General features: G+C 37.3%; 1 long non-coding RNA gene across 1 annotated transcript; it reads left to right on the plus strand.

Annotated features, from left to right (window-relative positions):
• Window positions 1-241: 241 nt before the first annotated feature.
• LOC111095261 lies at window positions 242-22,324 on the plus strand. The gene is made up of 2 exons (XR_005357189.1): window positions 242-386; window positions 22,118-22,324. It is a non-coding gene; the product is annotated as an uncharacterized LOC111095261 (long non-coding RNA).
• The last annotated feature ends 693 nt before the right edge of the window (window positions 22,325-23,017 follow it).

Raw genomic sequence — 23,017 nt, forward strand, 5'->3', positions numbered from 1 at the left:
ATTTCCCTCTCCATAGGTTCATCCTCTTCTCACTGCACAAAATGTTTGTGTTCACCTAACTATTACCAGGCACCAGATTAGCACCCCAGGAGAAATCGCTGCTGGTCGCATCTGGCTGCTGTCACACTGACTATCTTTGGCTGCCCCCCTGAGATTGATATTTTCACCAGCACATCCCACCACCCCCCCCCACCAACACAGAATAGACTCATACATTCTACCCTTTATGACAAAAGCCTTTACAACTGATCTTTCCCATGAGTTAGCAGCTCTTAAACTTTTGAGAACCTGATCAAAGCTATATGTTCTCTCCTGGATAAATGCACATTAGCATAGGCATGCATTTTGATTACAAGATCCGGCGTTCATAGACCTCTACAGTCTAGGTAAGGAACCATGGTACTGATTTCATTGTTTAATCTCTGCTTCTCCATTGCCTTACACAAAGCCTGATACATGAATGAATGAATGAATTCCACCAGTATTATAGGGCAATGCCTCATATCTCATTTTTCTTGCTTAGAGCAGAGTGAGGGTCACTTCTCCCAGAGATGTAGATTGTCCTCTCAATAGTTAATCAAGAACAAGGAAGGGAGGATTCCAGAAGTATTCACAGTCAAATCCTTCAAGCCTGCAGTGAGAGCCAGAGAGTCTGAGCATTTAGAAGAGGCTTTCTCTTTACAGTAATTCACCAATCCCTGTCTCAGGCCGGATCACTGCGTAAGCCTGTGTCAAGGATGGAAGCTTAGCTGTTGGTCACATGATTGCACTTGCTCGGCCTCCATGTTCGCGTCCCACAGATCACTGTCAGGTTTGGTGTAGGAAAATATGAGAGCTGCCAGAAGGAAGACAAAACTGTCAATCACTTTCAAATTCTTTCATGGTGCAGGGGGAAGCAGAGGGAGCCTCTGAGTCCTTTTGTAAATAAGCAAACAGGCTAGATTCAAGAATGTTACCCTAGTGTGGCCAGACCTGATAATTTCATCTTTTCTCTTCTCTTCCCTCCGTCTCCCTGTTCTCCAAGGAACAGAGAAGGCTTTGTGGACTTGATTTCATTAATCTTCAGAAAATCCTGGGGACAGCCTGCGGGCAAAATGCTGAATCCTCTTGTGCCTGCGGAAAATGTGTCCAGGGAGAGGGAGAGGCTTGCCAAGGTCACAAGGTGCAGGTCTTTAAAAGCTGAGAGCTAGGCTTTAAGCCTAGACCAACACTGTTCAAACTGCTTGCCAGGCTGTATGGGGTTTTGCAAAGGGTCTCCATGATAAAGGTGGCACCATGTGGGTACCTGGGTGAAGGAAACTTTAATCAGCCCATATGCTAACCAGTTACCTCAAACACAATAACCTATAGTCTAATAAAATCCTGTGTCTAATAAAATCTATAAAATAACCTGTATCTAATAAAGGCCTATAATACTAATAATCATAATAATCTATAACTTGTAATATAATAGATAGTATTTACAATTATAACATATAACCTACAATAATAATAATAATGTTATATCTAATAAAACCTTGCTATTTAATCGTAGCCAGGTCGCTGGTACCTTTTAATTTTTTTTAAGATTTTTTTAAAATTTATTTATGAGAGACACAGACATAAGTAGAGGGAGAAGCAGGCTCCCCATGGGGAGCCCGATTCAGAACTCCATCCCATAACCCCGGGATCACGACCTGAGCCAAAGGCAGACGCTCAACCACTGAGCCACCCAGACACCCGCTGTTACCTTTTAAAACCAGAGTAATGGTTCTACTCTCCTTCTATATTGATATGCTGGAACCACCACTGCCAAGGCCAAGGAGAGGCTAAAGAGAAGGGGCCTAGAGGTTCCTCCCAGAGCTGTTATGTATCAGATATCTGTGCCCTACTTCAGCAGAAGAAGGGTTAGGTACTGCTTTTTTTAAAAGATAGGAAACCGCTGCTCTTGACTGCCAAAAAGAGCCCAAATTTGGCTACAAAGAATATTTGGCCAAAATCACAAAATCCTTAAATCACAGCACTGCTGAGGTGGTGGGAATTGTCAAAGACTCATAAATCAGTTGACAGGGAGGTTTGAGCAGTACTTGCTTAGCTCAAGTCATCATTTGGGCATCACCATTATTTGTAAAGTTTGCTGATTCAAGTAGTATAAAACCTTCTTGCTTAAGTATGCAGCCTGTATCAAGTATCTTGTATTTTTCTCTCAGATTTAACCTCACAGTGTAAATGATCCTGGAAAAGTTGAATGTCTCCTAGTCTTAGGTTCCACGTTTGCAAAATGAAGATAATAATGTCGACCGAATAAATGCCCGAGGAATAGGAAAAGGCCCTATGGCTCCACTTTGCATGCAGGAGGCTCACTCTTTTCAAAATTTCTGTTAAGGAAGTGAAATTGGTTTTGTTCTGTTCTCCATTTCTCTGACTTAACATGGAACTATGATCTCAGTATGTTTCTAATGTTTATTGAAAGAATGAACACTCTCTAAGATTACATATAAATGATTTAAACACTGTGCAATGTTTTGGAATGTCTACCTTATATTCAATTGTAAAGCATCAATAACCGAGAACTAGTTATGTGATCAGTAGGCAAAATGTCACCAGAATGACAGAAGTTGCCAATTAAGTAATTTATCATGGAAATATGGTGAAAGATTCTAAAACTATGTGCAAAGGGACCATTCTATTATTTAGATCTACATTTTTACTGGTAAATTTATGTCAATAAAATGACAAATTCATTCTCATTAGGCATAATGAGTTCATCCAACTCAACTAATAATGTAGAACATCTGTCAGAGTGACCTTCTAACATGCTTTTTTCAGTGATGTCACAGAGCTTGTTGATTTGTGCCTCCTTAAGTGCACCAGGAGGTCAAGGTCAGCTGCTGGTCAGCATACAATGGCTATGAGACCCATCTCTCACTTGCAATTGTGGATTGGTCCGCGTTTATAAAGCTGCATTACCCAAAGTATATTCTAAACAAATCCAAGCCTTCAGAGCATGAGGAGAAATAAAGAAAGGCAGAGAGGAAGGAGAGGAGGAAGGGGAAGAAGAATGAAGGGAGGAAGAGAGAAAGACAGGAAGAGTTTTCATGATCTTTTATGTTTGGCAAACACAGAGTTAAATGATCTTTATTGCAAGACTTCTCAGAGCCATTATGACTTTCCAAGTAGAGGATCAGATGTTCAGTGTTTTGTATTTTCTCTGCATGGCATATTGGAAGGAATAATGTTCCATGAACATCACTTAGGGGAATACTGGAGAAAATATTGTAGGCCTGCATTCCCTTTTCACTGAGTATGACTCAGTTCAATGTTCTTTGCTCAGGTTCCATCAAAGCCCTTAGCTATCCTCACATTAGACTCTTTAGCATCATGAGGAGAACATTGCACAGTGTGGATTTATTGCCAATCCTTGCTTTCTCAGTGCTCTTCAGAATCAGCATGCAGAGTCCCTTCAGGACACTGTAATAAGTTGGCACCAGCCTTGAGTTCCTAGCCGGAGCCCTCAAGTGGAGAAAGAGCTGGAATGAGACCAGAGACCATATAAGTCCTATTTTTAGGCTGGGCTGAGGTTAAACTAGGGTGTCTCTTACTCAGACATCAGTTTCCAAGTCCAAGGAGTAGGCACAGTAAGAAAAGCCAACAATTTCAAGCTTATAGATCCACTAAAGAAACAAAAACAAAAACAAAATTTCTAGAAGCAAAAGGAATGAGCCCAAGGCACTGAGGAAGATGGACCTGGGGACATAGTAAATAAAGTGGTCAACTTGCTTCAAAATTCTAGGGTGCACACTAACAAGCAAGGTCCTGAGTGGACTCTAAACAAGGCAGACTATGTGTCAGGGAACCCAGGCTTGCAGGCTGGTGGCATCTAAAATTCCTCTTGCTGTCATAGTCTTGGAATCCGAGAAGTTTGGGGGGAGTCTTTTGCCCTTGCAAGCCCCCTGAAACCTAACCACCACTGTGTCTGCCTTAATTATCAGTTGGAAATCTGATAAGCACTTCAGTTCCCCACTTCCTGCCAGACCCTCTTGCTAATCATGACTTTGCTTCATGTTCCAGCCACCAGAAAATGTCTTGTGTCAAGACAGAAAACCATGCAGAACAAGAACATTGCTACCCTCATGAATCCAATATCCCAGCTGCCTGGAAGTTTCTGAGTAGGGATGGGGACAAGAAAAGACCCCAACAAGAAAATAAGAGGTCACAGTCTGGAGGAGTTTTCAGCTCCTTCTTATTCATTTTGCCTTCTACTTTTATCCCTTGACAGTAGTGTTGAGCCTAAGATACTCTTTAGTTTCCTTTCCCCTTTCTTCTAAAAATGTTTATAATGTATACTGGAGAATTGTTTAAACATAAAAATACAATACATATTTATAATTTTAATAATAATAATGACCCATTATCTACCTTGAAGTTTAACAAATTGAAGCTAGAACATCACAGTGCCTCTGAAGTCCCCACACAAGACTAATGGGCTGCTTCAACCTCTTCACCACCTCCATAAGAAACTACTATCCTAAATTTTATGTTTATCATTCCCTTGGGCTTTGTGTGTGTGTGTGTGAGATTTTGGCATGATAAACCCTAAACAATACAGTACTCGGTCTTGCTGGGGTTTGAACTTTGTCTTACAAAACTCATAGTGATATATTCTTTTGTAACTTGTTCTTTTCACTCAGCTTTGAAAACCATGAAGATAAATATAACTCTCATTTCTTAAATATTATTGCTGTATGGTATTCCATTGTTTGAAGGTATTATAGATTATTTAACCCTATTTTAAATGGGCATTTGATTATTTCTAGGATTTTGCTTTTAGGAACAAAAGAGATTCCTATATATGAGCCCTATTACATATGTGCAAGAATTTCCCTAAAGCAATGCTCCTCAAATTTTTATTTTTGCCCATCTGATAAAAACTTGAAAAGATAAATATCCCCTCAATAGTTTTAAATAAATATCTAGAAATAAAATAAAATAAGTAAAATTTTTCAATAGAGGCTTAAATAGTTGCAAAGACTATGATATTTGTCATGCTGTAACTATGGTGAAACTTGCTGATGGAGGCCAATTCAAATAGGAAGACGTTGTAGTTGGCATTTTGTTCCACACGTTCCTGTTCTCAAATGAGCTTTTACCTCCTGCAGTAGTGAGACACAGAGGGGATGTAAAGGAGAGAATGAAGCCGGATGAGGAAATAACAGGCAACCTTGTTTCAGGGAAACTAAGACAGAAGATGAGTTCCTGTGTCTCTAGGTATCTCCTAGCCCAGACTCCCCAGATCAGGCTGACAAAATGGGCATCCACTAACAGAGATTCCTGCAATTGCTGCCACTTTTCTGGACATTCTGGACAATTTCAAGACACAGAAGTATTCCCATTGATATTAAAGCTGAAAATGGAAAGAATATTATTACAGAAAAGTCTCCCAATTTCTTGAATTCTTTCAAGTTTTATGCAAAAAGTCACTTGGTAATCTAGCATTTTTAAACATTATTTTTAATGATCCATCAGCTGACAACTTGATTGGATCCTTTGTCAACTTGGTTGAAAGTAAAGAATTGCAAACTCTTTGACTTGTAAAAACACACACACACACACACACAAAACACAAAAACAACAACAAAACCCTGTTCAGTCATTTAGTATTATTTTTTTCAGTTTCTCAGAACTATAACCAAAAGGCTTCATCATATAGCTAATCAAGAAAGATTTATCAAATAACTATTCATCATATATATAATTTCTTCACTTAGAATAACCTTGTTTAACCTAATGTGGTTGGAAAGGGTTGAGGAAAAATAAATACTGTATATTTTCATCAAATTTTGCTCAAATAATTTTTTATAAGATGCTTTTTATCTTATCAAGGTCTCTTAAAACACTTTCATCTAAATCTTGGAAGTAAGAATATAACTCAAACAATCTAAGGAAAATATCCAGTTTATAACTGAACAAGCAAACTAGTCTTTAGTTTTAATCAGTCAGCTAGGCCAGACTTACTTTGTGTCAGAAGAAAATCTGATTTCAATCCTAAATTAATGTGTTACTATGAAGCCCTGACAAACATTTTACTTTTATAATATAACTTAAGATTGATAAACGTATGGACAGATGGATGGATGGATAGATAAGTGATTGAGATAGAACCTTGCTCTAAATTTGTTACCCGGTTGAAATAAGGTGCTTCCATTTTTTGATATTCACAGGGCTGATGTATTTTGGATAGCAGTCACAGATTTCAAGAAGTAAGGTCATTAAATGAAAATTGTCACCACTCATGCTGGATTCAGGACATCCTAATAGGAGCCAAACTATTCCATTTCTAATACAATACTTTGCTCTTAGAAAAATTTACTGGATCAGAAAAATCACAAAGCTCTACCACAGGAATATGGAATCTTGATTGAAGGAGGCTTCAAGGTAATAATATCTTGCATTACCTCAGTGGTGCCCCCACTTTCAAGGGTCTTTATATTCCAGAGTGATACATCAGAGTAAGAGAAGATTGGCGAGAGGTTTTCATTCATAACAACAAGACAAGGGTGATTGTAAAAGGGGAGTTAGGAGAAGGGGAACCAACATGATGTTTTTTATCCAAAACATATTGTCAGAACAATTTTAGTAAAGAGTATAGATAGATACTGACAGTATAAAAATTAATTCATTTAAAATCACCAGTGTTTGCAAACCCCCTGGAAATCTTTATGACGTTCCAGGAAATACATGCTCCCAGTTTGAAGGCCACTGCCACAGGATATTTACTTAGGAGCAGAACTAAGGGTCACAGAATCCGGGCATCTTTGACTTTATTAGATAATCTCAAACTGATTTTCAAAGTGATAATGTCAATGTATGCTTTCACCTGCAGAGCATAAGACTTCCCATTATTCTACATTCTTGCCAACAGCCTTGTCAAGGTTTTTGCTTTCCAGTATACTTGTGAAATTTTATCTCATATTTTAATTAACATTTCTTTCATTACTAAGGAGATCAAGCACCATTCCTGTGTTTATTGACCAAATATGTTTCCCTTTTGTGAAATTCTTATTCATGTCGTTAGTTCATTTATCCATTAGGATCATTTGGCTTTTCACTTCTTAATTCTCAAGAGTTTTTTTTTTAAAGCATATTGTACGTAACAGTAATCTGTAGATTATAGGTATTAAAATATCTTCTCTTGGTTTATGGGTTACATTTTTACTCTGCTTATAATGTATTTAGATGAACCAAAGTTGTCAATATTAGTGTGGATGAATTTATCAATATTTCCCTTTATGGTATATGCTTTTTTTGTATCTTAAGAAATTCTTCCTATCTCAAGATCATAAAGGAATTCTCTCACATTTTCTTCTAAAAGTTTTAAAGTTTTGCTATTCACATTAATAGTCAATCCATCTGGAATTGATTTTTGTGTCTGAGATAGAGTGAGGATCCATTTTCATTTCTTACCATCTAGATAAAGAATTGTCTTGGCACCATTTATAGAATCTTCCATTCTTTTTCCAGTGATCTGCAGGGCCAGCGCAGTCATCAAACAGGTTTCTGAATGTGTGTAGATCTGATGCTGAACTCTGTTTTTTCATTCACCTGCCTAACTATTCTTAAATCAAAATCACGATACCTTAATTAATATAGCTTTAGTATAATACAGTCTTGATGTCAAGAAGCGCAAGTATCTTTTTTTTGTATTTTTTTTATTGGAGTTCGATTTGCCAACATACAGCATAACACCCAGTGCTCATCCCAAGTGTCCCCCTCAGTGCCCATCACCCAGTCACCCCAACCTCCCGCCCACCTCCCTTTCCACTACCCCTTGTTTGTTTCCGAGAGTTAGGAGTCTCTCATGTGCGGTCACCCTCTCTGATATTTCCCACTCATTTTCTCTCCTTTCCCCTTTATTTCCTTTCACTATTTTTTAATATTCCCCAAATGAATGAGACCATATAATGTTTGTCCTTCTCCGATTGATTTACTTCACTCAGCATAATACTCTCCAGTTCTATCCACATTGAAGCAAATGGTGGGTATTTATCATTTCTAATGGCTGAATAATATTTCATTATATACATAGACCACATCTTCTTTATCCATTCATCTTTTGATGGACACCGAGGCTCCTTTCACAGTTCGGCTATTGTGGACATTGCTGCTAGAAACATCGGGGTGCAGGTGTCCTGCCGTTTCACTGCATCTGTATCTTTGGGGTAAATCCCCAACAGTGCAATTGCTGGGTCGTATGGCAGGTCTATTTTCAACTCTTTGAGGAACCTCCACACAGTTTTCCAGAGTGGCTGCTGCACCAGTTCACATTCCCACCAACAGTGTAAGAGGGTTCCCTTTTCTCCGCATCCTCTCCAACATTTGTTGTTTCCTGTCTTGTTAATTTTCCCCATTCTCACTGGGGTGAGTTGGTATCTCATTGTGGTTTTGATTTGTATTTCCCTGATGGCCAGTGATGCGGAGCATATTTTCTCATGTGCTTGTCGGCTATGTCTATGTCTTCTTTGGTGAAATTTCTGTTCGTGTCTTTTGCCCATTTCATGATTGGATTGTTTGTTTCTTTGCTGTTGAGTTTAATAAGTTCTTTATAGATCTTGGATACTAGCCCTTTATCTGATCCGTCATTTTCAAATGTCTTCTCCCATTTTGTAGGTTGTTTTTTAGTTTTGTTGACTGTTTCTTTTGCTGTGCAGAAGCTTTTTATTTTGATTAAGTCCCAATAATTCATTTTTGCTTTTGTTTCCCTTGCCTTCATAGATGTATCTTGCAAGAAGTTACTGTGGCCAAGTTCAAAAAGGCTGTTGCCTGTGTTCTCCTCTAGGATTTTGATGGATTCTTGTCTCACATTTAGATCTTTCATCCATTTTGAGTTTATCTTTGTGTATGGTGTAAGAGAGTGGTCCAGTTTCATTCTTCTGCATGTGGCTGTCCAATTTTCCCAGCACCATTTATTGAAGAAACTGTCCTTTTTCCAGTGGATAGTCTTTCCTCTTTGTCGAATATTAGTTGACCATAGAGTTGAGGGTTCATTTCTGGGTTCTCTGTTCTGTTCCACTGATCTATGTGTCTGTTTTTTGTGCCAGTACCACACTGTCTTGATGATCACAGCTTTGTAGTACAACCTGAAATCTGGCATTGTGATGCCCCTGGCTCTGGTTTTCTTTTTCAATATTCCCCTGGCTATTCAGGGTCTTTTCTGATTCCACACAAATCTTAAGATTATATGTTCCAACTCTCTGAAGAAAGTCCATGGTATTTTGATAGGGATTGCATTGAATGTGTAAATTGGAAGGGCAAGTATCTTGATCAGTTTTAGCACTTTTCCTTTTGTGGCAACCATAAAAGCACACTACTTAGACCTCCCTTCCAAAAGAGAACCTGCCATGGGGAGTGCAGTCAGCCAACAGTCTCCAGCTGTAGGTGCCTTCAATATCTGCTTCAGCTTAAACCTGAATCCATGCACTCCACAGACAGGTCTCAGATGATAACTGAGCATAGTGGTGGTTGAGCAAAGGTTCACCATATCTGGCCAGAGTAGGACTCTTCTATGAGCAATCATTCACCCAAGCTCCCCACTGGTCTAGTGGAGCTATCCCCACAGCTGCACTGCCCACTGACACTCCTCCTGCTTCATTCTCCTTTCTTTCTCTCTTCTTTTTACAGGGGTTAGATCGACGTAGCAGTATGAAGGCTTTGCCTGCCCACTGCTGCTCCCTCTTCTCTTTATCTTTCACAGGCATCATACCCCAAAAAACCTCTTACACCTCTAACTCCATCTTGGCTACTGCTTCCCAGAATCCTACGAATGCACTCTCATGAGCATTTTAGAATTTTTTTTTATCATGTTCCACAGGAAATTTTGTTAAGATATAGCTTGGAACTGCATTGAATCTATTGATCAGATTAGGAAGAATTAACATCTTTACAACATGAATATTTTCTACACATATACATATTATGTCTATTTATTAAAGTCTTCTTAATGTCTCCCAATAGATTTTTTATTTGTTACCAAAAATTATGTGCATGTCATTGTCAATTTTTTTTCAATTCCAGTATAGTTAACTTGCAATGTTATATTAGCTTCAGGGGTACAGTGTGGTGATTCAGCAATTCTATACATTACTCAGTGCTCCTCATAAGTGTATTTTTAATCCCCTTCATCAATTTCACCCATCCCCTCTCCTTCCTCCCCTCTGGTACCCATCAGTTTGTTTTCTATTTTTATTTTTATTTTATTTTATTTTATTTATTTATGATAGTCACAGAGAGAGAGAGAGAGGTAGAGACACAGGCAGAGGGAGAAGCAGGCTCCATGCACCGGGAGCCCGATGTGGGATTTGATCCCGGGTCTCCAGGATCGCGCCCTGGGCCAAAGGCAGGCGCCAAACCGCTGCGCCACCCAGGGATCCCTGTTTTCTATAGTTAATAATCTATTTTTTGGTTTATCTCTTTTTTCTTTTGTTTTGTTTTGTTTCTTAAAATCCACATAGGGGTTAAATCATATAGTATTTGTCTCCATTTCACTTAGGATTTTACTCTCTAGATCCATCGATGTTGTTGCAATTGGCAAAATTTCATTATTTTTTATGGCTGAGTAATATTCAGTTATATGTAGGGGTGCCTGGGTGGCTCAGTTGGTTAAGTATCCGACTCAGTTTTGGCTCAGGTCATGATCTCAGGGTTGTGAGATCAAGCCCCACATCAGGTTTTGCACTGAGCATGGAGCCTCCTTAAGAATTTCTCTCTCTCCCTCTTCTGCCCCTTCCCTGCTTGTGCTCTCTCATTCTCTCTCTTCCTCTCTCTCTCTCTCTTTCAAATAAAGATAAAAACAAAAACCAAAAGTAAATAAATAAAAATATTCCAACTTCTTTATTCATACATCTATCAATGGACACTTGAGCTGTTTCAAGGGCTATTATAAATAATGCTGCAGTAAACATAGGAGTGCTTATTATTTATTTATTTATTTATTTATTTATTTATTTATTTATTTATTTATTTATGAGAGAGAGAGAGAGAGAGAGAGGCAGAGATACAGGCAGAGGGAGAAGAGGCTCCATGCAGGGACCCCAACGTGGGACTCAATCCCAGGACTCCAGGATCCTCCCCTGGGCAGAAGGCGGCGCTAAACTGCTGAGCCACCTGGGCTGCCCCATATTATCTTTTTGAATTAGTGTTTTTGTATTCTTTGGGTAAATAACCAGTAGTGGAATTACTGGATCATACCGCAATCCTATTTTTAATTTTTATAAGAAACTCCATACTATTTCCCACGGCAGTTACACCAATTTGCATTCCTACTAACAGCACACAAGTGTTCTTTTTTTCTCCGCTTCCTAGTCAACATATATTTCTTTCTTGTCTTTCTGATTCTAAGCATTTTGACAGGAATGAGGTGATATCGCGTTGTGATTTTGCTTTGCATTTCTCTGATGATGAGTAATGTGGAGCATCTTCTCATGTGTCTGTTGGCCATCTATATACCTTCTTTGGAGAAATATCTGTTCATATCTTCTGCTCTTTTTTTAATTAGATTATTTGTATTTTGGGTGTTGAGTTGTATAAGTTCTTTACACATTTTGGATAAAAACTCTTTATCAGATACGACATTTGCAAATATCTTCTTCTATTCAGTAGGTTGTCTTTTAGTTTTGTTGGTTGTTTCTTTTGCTGTGTAGAAAATTTTATTTTGATTACTTCCAATAGATTATTTTTGCTTTTGTTTCTCTTGACTGAGGAGACATATCTAGAAAAATGTTGCTATGGCTAAGTCAGAGAAATTACTGCCGGTGCTCCTTTCTAGGATTTTTATGGTTTCAGGTGTCACATTTAGGTCCTTAATCCATACTGAGTTTATTTTTATGTAGGGCATGAGAAAGTCATCCAGTTTCATTCTTTTGCATGTAGCTCCCCAGTTTTCCCAACACAATTTGCTGAAGAGGCTGTTTTTTTTTTCCCCATTGCATATTCTTGCCTCCTTTATCAAAGATTAATTGACCATGTAATCATGGGTTTATTTCTGGGCTCTCTGTTCTGTTCTATTGATCTATGTGTCTATTTTTGTGCCAGTATCATACTGTTTTGATTACTACAGCTTTGTGGTATATCTTTTTTTAAGATTTTATTTATTTATTTATTTATTTATTTATTTATTTATTTGAGAGAGAGTGGGCACAAGCAGGGGGTAAGAACAGAGGGAGAGGGAGAAGTAGACTCCCTGCTGAGCAGGGAGCCCAATGTGGGGCTCCATCGTAGGACTCCAATTATGATCTGAACCAAAAGCTTAACTGAGCCACCCATGTGCCCAAGCTTTGTAGTATATCCTGAAATATGAGATTGTAATACCTCTTGTTTTGTTCTTTTTCAAGATTGCTTTGTCTATTCAGGATCTTTTGTGGTTTCATACAAATTTTAGCATTATTTCTTCCAGTTCTGTGAAGAATGCTGTTGGTATTTTGATAAGGATTACATTAAATCTGTAGATTGCTTTGGGTAGTGCAGACATTTTAACAATATTTGTTCTCCCAATCCATGGATATGGAATATCTTTCCATTTGTTTATGTTATCTTCAATTTCTTTCATCAATGTTTTATAGTTTTCAGAGTACAGATCTTTCACCTCCCTAGTTAAGTTTATTTCTAAGTATTTTATTATTTTTGGTACAATTGTAAATGGGATTGTTTCCTTAATTTATCTTTCTGGTGCTTCATTATTAGTGTTTAGAAATACAATGGATTTTTGTATATTGATTTTGTATGCTGTAACCTTACTGCATTCATTTATCAATTCTAGTATATTTTTGGTGGTATCTTTAGAATTATCTATATATAAATAGTATGTCATCTGCAAATAGTGAAAGTTTTACTGCTTTCTTCTAATTTCGATGACTTTTGTTGTTGTTGTTGTTGGGTTTCTGTGGCTAGGGCTTGCAGTACTATGTTGAATAAAATGATGGTAGTGCACATCTTTGTCTTGTTTCTGATATTAGGGGGGAATTCTCAGTCTTTCACTATTGAGGAGGATATTAACTATGGGTTTTTCATGTATGGCCTTTATTATGTTCAGATATCTTTCCTCTAAACCTACTTTGTTGAGGGTTTTTGTTTGTTTTGGTTTTGGTTTTGGGTTTTTTTTTTTAAGATGTTATTTATTTATTCATGAGAGACACACAAAGAGAGAAAGACAGAGACATAGGCAAAGGGAGAAGCAGGGTCCATGTAGGGAGCCTGATGTGGGACTCGATCCTAGGACTCCGGGATCACACCCTGAGCCGAAGGCAGACGCTCAACCACTGAGTCACTCAGGCATCCCTGTTGAGGGTTTCTTTTTTATCATGAATGGATGTTGTGCTTTGTCAAGTGCTTTTTCTGCATCTATGGAAATGATCATATGATTTTATCCTTTCTCTTGCTAATGTGATGTATAATGTTCATTGATTTATGAATATTGAACCACATTTGTATCCCAGAAACTGTGGTGAATGATTTTTTTAATGTATTGTTGGATCCAGTTTGCTAATATTTTGTTGAGGATTTTTGCATCTATGTTTATCAGAGATATAAGCCTGTAATTCTCTTTTTTTGTAATGTCTTTATCTGGTTTTGGTTTATATATATCTGATATATATATGTGAGATATATATCTTTTTTATCCTTTCATCTGTCAAAGGACATCTCAGCTCATTTCATAGTTTGGCTATTGTGGACATTGCTGCTATGAACATTGGGGTGCAGGAGTCTCTTTGTTTCACTATATCAGTGAAATACCCAGTAGTGCAAGTGCTGGGTCATAGGGTAGTAGCTTTATTTTTAACTTCTTAAGGAACTTCCACACAATTTTCCAGAGTGGCTGCACCAGCTTGAATTCCCCAAAACAGTGCAAGATGGTTTCCCTTTCTCCACATCCTTGCCAACATTTATTGTTAACTGTATTTGTTAATTTTAGCCATTCTAACTGGTGTAAAGTTTTTCATTGTGGTTTTGATTTATATTTCCATGATGACAAGTGATGTGGAGCATTTTTTCATGTTTCTGTTGGTCATTTATATGTCTTCTTTGGAGAACTGTCTGCTCATATCTTTTGCCCATTTCTTGACTGGATTATTTGGTTTTCTGAGTGTAGAGTTTGATAAATTCTTAATAGATCTTGGATACTAGCCCTTAATCTGATATGTCATTTGCAAATATCTTCTCCCATTCCCTAGGTTGCCTTTCTTGTCAAATCTTTAAACTCGCAATTTTTGCCTGACTATATGAGCATGGCTTCTAGAAAAAGGTTGAATAAGAGAAGTTTCAAGGACCACCCTGGTCTTTTATTGAACTTAATGAGAATCTTTTCAATTTTCTTTGAGTATGCTTTTTTATTTATTCTATTTATTTATCCTATTTATCATTTCTTACTGTTTTTTCCCCTCCTTTTCACCTGCTGAATTAATTGAATTTCTCTCCCTCATCCACACACACTTCCATTTTTTCTCCTTTTACTACTTGGAAATTATATGCTCTATTTCTATTCTTTTGTAGGTTTTCCTAGAAATTTTAAAATGCATACTAAGCTTGTCAAAATCAAGAGATACTTAATATTTTTATCTTCCTCTTCATCAACATGTCTTTTTAATGAGTTTAGCTTCAAATACCCCTCTGATTTATACATATAAATATTCAGAATTTTCTTTCTACTTTAAATTTTCTGGGATCCCTGGGTGGCTCAGCGGTTTAGCGCCTGCCTTCGGCCCAGGACATGATCCTGGAAACCCAGATCGAGTCCCACATCAGGCTCCCTGCATGAAGCCTGCTTCTCCCTCTGCCTGTGTCTCTGCCTCTCTCTCTCTGTGTATTTCTCATGAATAAATAAATAAAAATCTTTTAAAATTAATTAATTAATTAATTAATTTTCTATTGCCATATGTTAGACACTGTTGATATTGCCTTTTTATACTCAATGTATGTTTAGATTTACCCACAGGCTTACCATTATCTTTATTCACTTTTCATCTTTCATATCAGATCTTCTAGGATTATTTTTCTTTTTTTTTTTTTTTTTTTTTTTTAATTTTTATTTATGATAGGCACACAGTGAGAGAGAGAGAGGCAGAGACACAGGCAGAGGGAGAAGCAGGCTCCATGCACCGGGAGCCCGACGTGGGATTCGATCCTGGGTCTCCAGGATCGCGCCCTGGGCCAAAGGCAGGCGCTAAACCGCTGCGCCACCCAGGGATCCCTAGGATTATTTTTCAACTGTCTGAAGTGCGTTTCTTTAGAAATTTCTTTAGTGAAAGCTTAATGGAAATTAATTGACTCAGATTTTGTTTGTCTGATATACTTTCATTCCAAAGTTATTTTTAAAAAAGATAATTATGCTTGCATCAAATCATAATTTGGAAGCTATTTTCTCTTGGCACTTTGAAGAAACTTTTACCAGTCCTCCAATTTCCTTTGTTACTATTGAGAAATCAGTTTCCAGCCTAATTTTAGTTTCTTTACACATTTTTATCTTTTATCACTTACTGATTTTAAGATCTCTGTTTTTACTAATCTTTAATTCACTATGTGTCTAGGTATAGCTTACATTTTATGTATCTTGGCTGGAGGTTATTGGGCCTCATAAGAAATGGCTTATTACATTAGTACTAGAAATTCTTAGACATTATATAATTTTTATTTTTATTTATTTATTTATACTTTTTTTTAATTTAAATTCAATTTGCCAACATATAGTATAACACTCAGTGCTCTTCCCATCAAGTGGCCTCCTCAATGCCCGTCATCTATTTACCCCATCCTCCCAACAACCATTTGTTTCCCAGAGTTAGGAGTCTCTCATGGTTTGTCTCCCTCTCTAATTTTTCCCCCTCAGGTCCTCTCCTTACCCTTTCAATCCCTTTCATGATTTCTTATATTCCCTATATGAGTAAAACCATATGATGATTGTCCTTCTCTGATTGACTTATTTCACTCAGCATAATACAGCATAATACCTACCCTCCAGGTCCATCCACGTTGAAGCAAATGGTGGATATTTGTCTTTTCTGATGGCTGAGTAATATTCCATTTATATTTTTATGTAAATTCTCCCTCTTCTCTCCTTCATCTCTTTCTGGAACTCCCAGTAGACTTATGTTCAACTTTCTAATTCCTTATATTCTATTATTTTCATTCATATTTTCCTTCTCTTGTCTCTGAGATGCATCCTATGTAATTTCCTCATATCTATCTTCCAGCTTACTTATTCTGTTTTGCTATATCTAATCTACATTAATCTTTCCACTGAGTTTTAATATTAGCTTTTACTTTTTAAATTCTAGATATTGTATATGTTTTCTCCAATTATGATGAATTAATTATATATGTTTCAATATGTATGAAAGTATTATATAATACATTCTTATATTTTTACCATATTTTTAATACTCAGATTTTTAACATTTGAACATGTTTATCTTGTATTTTATATCTGAAAATTCTAGTTTGAGGATCTGGCTCCACATTTTTTTCTATCTGCTGACTTGTTTAAGACAGCTTCTTTTGTTTGTGCTTTAGGTGATGTGTGTGTATGTGTTGTATCTGTGTGTGTGTGTGTGTGTGTGTGTGAGCTCATCTTCCATGGAATTTTACGTCTGATTATTATTTGATGTCTGAGTTTAAAGTCTTTTCAACCAGAAATAATTGGAATTTGCCTGTACCAGGTTAATGGAGACTCTTTCAATCCAGAGTAAGAATATGTGAATTAGAAGGTAGATATGAGGAAGTTACAGTTAATACACAGTCAGGGAGATGTTTTTAAAGGATAGAAAATATGACTGAGAATTAAATGACTTTTCATCTGGAGATTTTGGTTAGTATAGCCACTCAGATAATGTGAATTCTTGCCCATACTTATAAGAATTTGAGTTATTATTAGAATTCTTAGCAGAGACTTTATTCTACCTCTGCTCATTCTTACCCCTCCCCATCCTCATACATCCATCCAGACACTTGGAAAAACAAATTATTTTTGCTACTTCCTCTGCAAAGCAAGTTTTTTTTTTTTTTTTTTTTTTTTTGCTTTGTTTTGCTTTTTTATTTGGTTGGTTAGACTTTTTTTCTTTTTTCATTTGTTGCAACTTCTGTTTGATGGCTGGGCTGGGGATTAATCTTCCATACGACCACCCATTATTTAGGCTCTAGCCTTTCTCTTCCATTCTCCATTGATTGCATTACACATTAATACTTCCAGGTACTGACAAAAATCCCCAGAGAAAACACTGGTTCCAGAATTTGCTTACCCATGGAATTATATTTTCTTGACATTTCAGAATTTTCAGAACTTCCTTTCTTCCTTCCTGCAAGTTTATCATGCATTTAAAAAGTTAAGACTCAACAATAAGAAAACCAAAAGCCAAATAAAATAGGCAAAGAATATGAGCAGACAGCTCATCAAAGAAGATACATAGATGACAAATAAGCACATAAAAAGCTGCTTAAATAGTTTGTGCTGTAAACTGAATATTTGTGTTCCCCCCAAATCCATATGTTGAAATCTAGTCCCCATTATGATAATTTAAAGAGGTGGTATCTTTGGAAGGTAATTAGGTCATTCATAGAGCCCTCTTGAATAGGATTAGTGCCTTTATAAAAGAGAACTCAGAGAGCTCCCTTGCCACTTCTGCTATGTGAAGACACAGAGAGAAGATGGCCATGTCTGAGCCAGAAAGTGTATTCTCACCAGACACTGAATCTGCCAGAGTCTTTTTATTTATTTTTTTTTTTAATTTTTTTATTGGAGTTCAATTTGCCAACATATAGCATATATGCCGGAGCCTTGATCTTGGACTTCCCAGCCTCTAGGACTGTGAGAAATAAGTAAGCCCCCAGTGTATGGTATATTTATCATAGCAGCCCAAATGGACTAACACAATTTATTATAAGGAAATTACAAAGTGAGATAAGATACCACCACACACTTATTAGAATACCTAAAAAAATTTTTTTAACTGACAATACCAATTTTTGGTGAATATTCACATCAGTAGAAACTCTCATTGTTCATGAAAATGCAAAATTATATTGCCACTTGGAAGATGGTTTGGCAGTTTCTTACAAAGCTAAATATAATCTGACAATTGCACTCCTAGGTATTTACCCAACGTATTTGAAAAGTTATGTCCACACAAAACATGCGTATGAATATATATGGCAACTTTTTCATGATTGCCACAAACTGGGAACAATCAAGATACCTTTCAATGGATAAATGGATAAGGAAACTCTGGTACATTAGTACAATAAAAATTATTCAGCAATACAAAAGAGTGATAATTCCATGAAAAAATTTTTTTAAAAGATTGTATTTATTTATTCATGAGATATACAGAGAGAGAGAGGCAGAGACACAGGCAGAGGGAGAAGCAGGCTCCATGCAGGGAGCCCGACGTGGACTCAATCCTGGGTCTCTAGGATCAGGCCCTGGGCTGAAGGCGGCGCTAAACTGCTGAGCTACCCAGGCTGTCCCTGGATTAATCTTAAATGCATATTACTAAGTGAAAGAAATTAATGTATAAAGGCTTATGATTCCACTTTTATGACATTCGAAAAAAATTATAGACACAGTAAAAGATCAGTGATTGCCATGAGTTTCAAAGGAAAGAAGAGGGAGTTGAATGGGTAAAGCAGATATTTTCTAGGGAGGTAAAGCTATTAAGTATGATACAGTATGATACTGTGGATACATTATATAGGCATCTATTGAACTCTGTTATGCAAGAATTCATCTTAACGTGCACAAAGAAAAACTCTTTAAGTCCTCAGAGGAATCCCAGGATGGAACGCAGAATATGGCAATCTAGCTGTATTTGAAGGGATTAGAAGAACGGGTACTCACCTGAGTAATGTGGAAATGAGTAGAGTCCATAAAACTAAAGCCAATGTAAATTATATATAAGCAAAATTAAATTGTTTATAAATTAAACAATTAAATAAATGGACAGCAAATGGTAGTTTCTCACTGTTGGGGTGGAAGGTTACAGATATGCCAGGGAAATGCTAGAATTAATCCTATGATAATAGATTACAGTTGGGCACATCAGTAGGAATGCATATTTGGCTTAATATTTATACATATGGTCAAATAGAGAAATATTTATAGATACCTGTGTATACATTAATTAATATACATGCATAGGTTCCCCTGTTTTGTCAGCTGAGAAGACCTAAAAGTAACAACACTGCAATAGCAATAAACACACCTAAGCATATGGATCTTGGTTTCTAACATCACTCTTCAAGAAAAGGAAATGACTCATTGGAGAATGTGAGCTGGATATAGTGACTTTCTCCCAAATGGCAGAGTATAGAAAAAGAAGATGAAGGAGTTGAAGTGGAGAAACCTGAAAATGCTACGTTTTCTAGGTTAATCAAGTCAACTTCAAATAATAAAGTCATGCTGTGGCAAAGTCATATTGTTAGTGTGTATCCTTGACAGGGTTTCATGAAAATGGCATTGTACCTTTATGAACTTTCTTCCAAAACTTCTGCCCCAATCTAAACATAAGAACAATAGACAAATGTAATTGAGGAGCAATTTTACAAAATATCTGACAGATAATCCTCAAAAGCATCAAAGTAACCAAAAACAAAATCTGAGAAACTATTACCACCAAAGGAGCTCTCAGAAAACTTAACTAAATGTGATATTGTATCTCAGATGGAACCCTAGAACAGAAAAAGGATATTAGGTAAAAATTAAGGAAGTCTGAATAAAGTATGAATTTCAATTAGTAATAATGTAATCAATATTTGGTTAATTAGTTGTAGCAAATATTCTATATCAATGTACGATTTTTTTTAAGATTTATTTATTTATTTATTTATAATAGACAGAGAGAGAGAGAGGCAGAGACACAGGCAGAGGGAGAAGCAGGCTCCATGCCGGGAGCCCGACACGGGACTTTATCCCGGGACTCCAGGATTGCGCCCTGGGCCAAAGGCAGGCGCCAAATCGCTGAGCCACCCAGGGATCCCCCCAGTGTAAGATGTTAAGTAACAGGAGAAACTGGATATGGAGTATATGGGAACTCTGGAATATTGCTATCTGCAATATTTTTTATAGGTCTGAAAAAATTGTCCTAAAACTTAACATTCATTAATAAAATACTTTAAAGTACTTTATCCAGCATTTTTAGATGTGCTATCATGGCAGGAGTTTTACTTAACATCTAATCTTCCATATTGCCATAAAACCTGGAGGCTGAAAACCAGGAGAGCCAACCATGTAAATTCCAGTTCAGAAGCCAGCAGGCTCAAGTCTCAAGAAGAGCCAGTGTCCTAGCTCAAAGCAGTCAGGGGGGTGGAGTTCACTCTTACCCTGTCTTTTTGCTCTATTCAGGTCTTCAGTTTTTTGACTGAGGCCCACTCACATTAGGGAGGGCAATCTACTTTACTCAGTCTACTACTTCAAATGTGATTTCATCCAGAAATATCTACACAGATACACATAGAATAACATTTGACCATATGTCTGGGCACCTGGTGGCCTAGTCAAGTCCACACTTCAAATTAACCATCTGAGTTGGTTTCAACAAGACAGAAGACCTCTAAGCCCTGGAAACTGTTCCTCTGTTCCACTTTCTGAACAGAGAATTCAGTTATATGGTCTATTCCTACTCCCATGGAGCCCTTCCTTCCAGAGGGGAATGCTCAGGGGCACAGCTCACTGCAATGATGAAGGCACTTGAACATTCACTGCTTGGGCCTGTTGTGAGGACTGACAGTGTTTGGGAAACACACTTTGTAAGCCATTGGTTCTACAGAGGTGAAAAATTGTCATTATTTTTATTTTCCTGGGCATTAGCAGCATTCACGTTATCTTTATGTGTTCTCAGCAGAAATGAAAATATAACAAATCTGAAAAGCTTAGCTCCTAAGAACTCACAAAGAGAAGACAGCTGGTATTGCCCACATCAAAGAGAACACTAGCAGCTCAAATTTGCGTGTTGCTTTTAGCACATGAACCACCTCCTAACCCACTATTTCATGTAATCCTACCAAAATCCTGTACAATAAAGGATGTTATTATTCTGCTTGTATAGATGTGGAGAAAGAATGAAAGAGGCAAATGACTCCTCCAAGATAACACTGCTAGGAAGAAAACAAATTATCCTTTAACATCAGTCTTCAAATTCTAAATCCATGTTTTTCCATGCCATCATTATCCCTCTCCAGGCAGGAAACAGGGAATTCAGCACTCAGCAGCACAATCACTAAAGAAAGACAAGACCACTTTGTTAATAACTGAATAACAGGTTTTGGGTTCTTTACATTTAAAAGAGCATATCCGCATGAGGGGTAACAGTATCTGAGGATTCTAATTTCGTGATATCCATTGATTTATGCATTCCACCTCCATCCATGCAACCAATCAACAAATTAAAGATCTACTGTTATATCTACCACATTATAGGCACTGAGAATACACATGGCAGCCTTCAGCCTCACCGTCACCATCATCAACAACATTTTCATCCCAATAACTTTGGATATATGCATGTTATGTGAAATGAGACTAGGTGAAATGTCCAGAAGTCCAAGATGAGAGAATATGATGTTTATAGTGTGTTAACCACTAACATGGCACACACTCAACAAGGCAGACTTCAGAAGATATTATACCAGAGACACAATCACCTCAACAAAATAAAGAAATGCACAATTAATACATGATGTACATAGGAACCAATGAACTGTGAAGGGGTGTATGGGGAAGGAAATGTACTATTTGAATTAATAGAATTGTAAAGAACTCTTGTTCCTGAGTAGGTAGCTTGATGAAAGCTCTTCAGGTCATAAAATGGGGCTGTGTCTCTTAACTGTTGTGATTTCCAGTAGAAAGAAGTCCCAGTAGGAAAGTGAGCATTCTGTACCCAATGGAATGGGTTTGTCTTGCTATGCTGGCACGTAGTAGGTCTTGACTAAATATTGATTTCTTTTGTTTCCCTTGATTCAGGAGAATATTTGTGGGGTATTTTCCAGAGGAGCAGGTTTCATTTGGAAAGTAATAAAAATTCCTCAGATGAAAGAACCATAAAATATATACTCTTATCTCTTCTTTATCTAAATAATGTTTCTTACTCCTCCCTAAATGCAGACCAAACATGGCTTCTGTCAAGAAGACTTCTTCCATTCTGACAAGCACCACTCAGAGTTGATGCATCTGCTTGGGAACCTCATGGAACACATTCCTGGAGAGCTGAACAAACTGGACGATAGCCCTTACAAAAACTTCTTCTCTGTCTGTTGTTATTGTGGATAAAATGCCATGCTTCTATCTTAGATAAACCCATTCACTTTTAAACTGGATCCGATCTCCACTTATGCACTCAGCTACAGCAATTCTCCTCTCTCATTTATCTTTACATGCTCACTTTTTACATGGTCATCCCCAACAGCAAATATGTTGTTATTTCATCTAGCTTAACAAAACAACAACGAACAACAACAAAACATCCCCATTAACTGCAACTCCCCTCCATCTATTCCACATTTACCTGTCACATGTGTGCTGCATCTTTCATAGAATTTTCCTCAGCCAACAAAGCCAGCCCTTCTTCTCAGGAGCAGATCACAGCCAATGACTGCCTGGCACATAGGTACAAAAATTCTGGTCCACTGCCTTGAGGTAAAGCTAACTTAGGAGTGCAAACTGTTTTCCAGAGCTTCCCTACAAGATGGAACTGAAACTAGTTGTCAGTTGAGACTCTACTCCTGCTTGGCATTTTTTCTGCCCTATATTTCTTCCCATACTTCACCTTTTCTGGAAAGTATTTCCCCAATAAATTATCTGGTTCTAGGGGACCCAGCCTAAGGCAGTTGGCACCAGAAGTGTTGGAACTCAGTTGGGGATGCTCCTTAGAAGCTCGAAGGATGGGATTCTCAAACTGGATTACTTGCAAGGTGAATGGCAATGAAGACCCCATCACTGGTATTAGATGTAATGTAGACCATTCCTGATAATTCAAGTATTGTAATGGTGAAAACTCTTACCTTT

The sequence above is a fragment of the Canis lupus genome, chromosome 3, assembly GCF_011100685.1.
Source record: "Canis lupus familiaris isolate Mischka breed German Shepherd chromosome 3, alternate assembly UU_Cfam_GSD_1.0, whole genome shotgun sequence".
Classification (NCBI taxonomy): domain Eukaryota; kingdom Metazoa; phylum Chordata; class Mammalia; order Carnivora; family Canidae; genus Canis; species Canis lupus.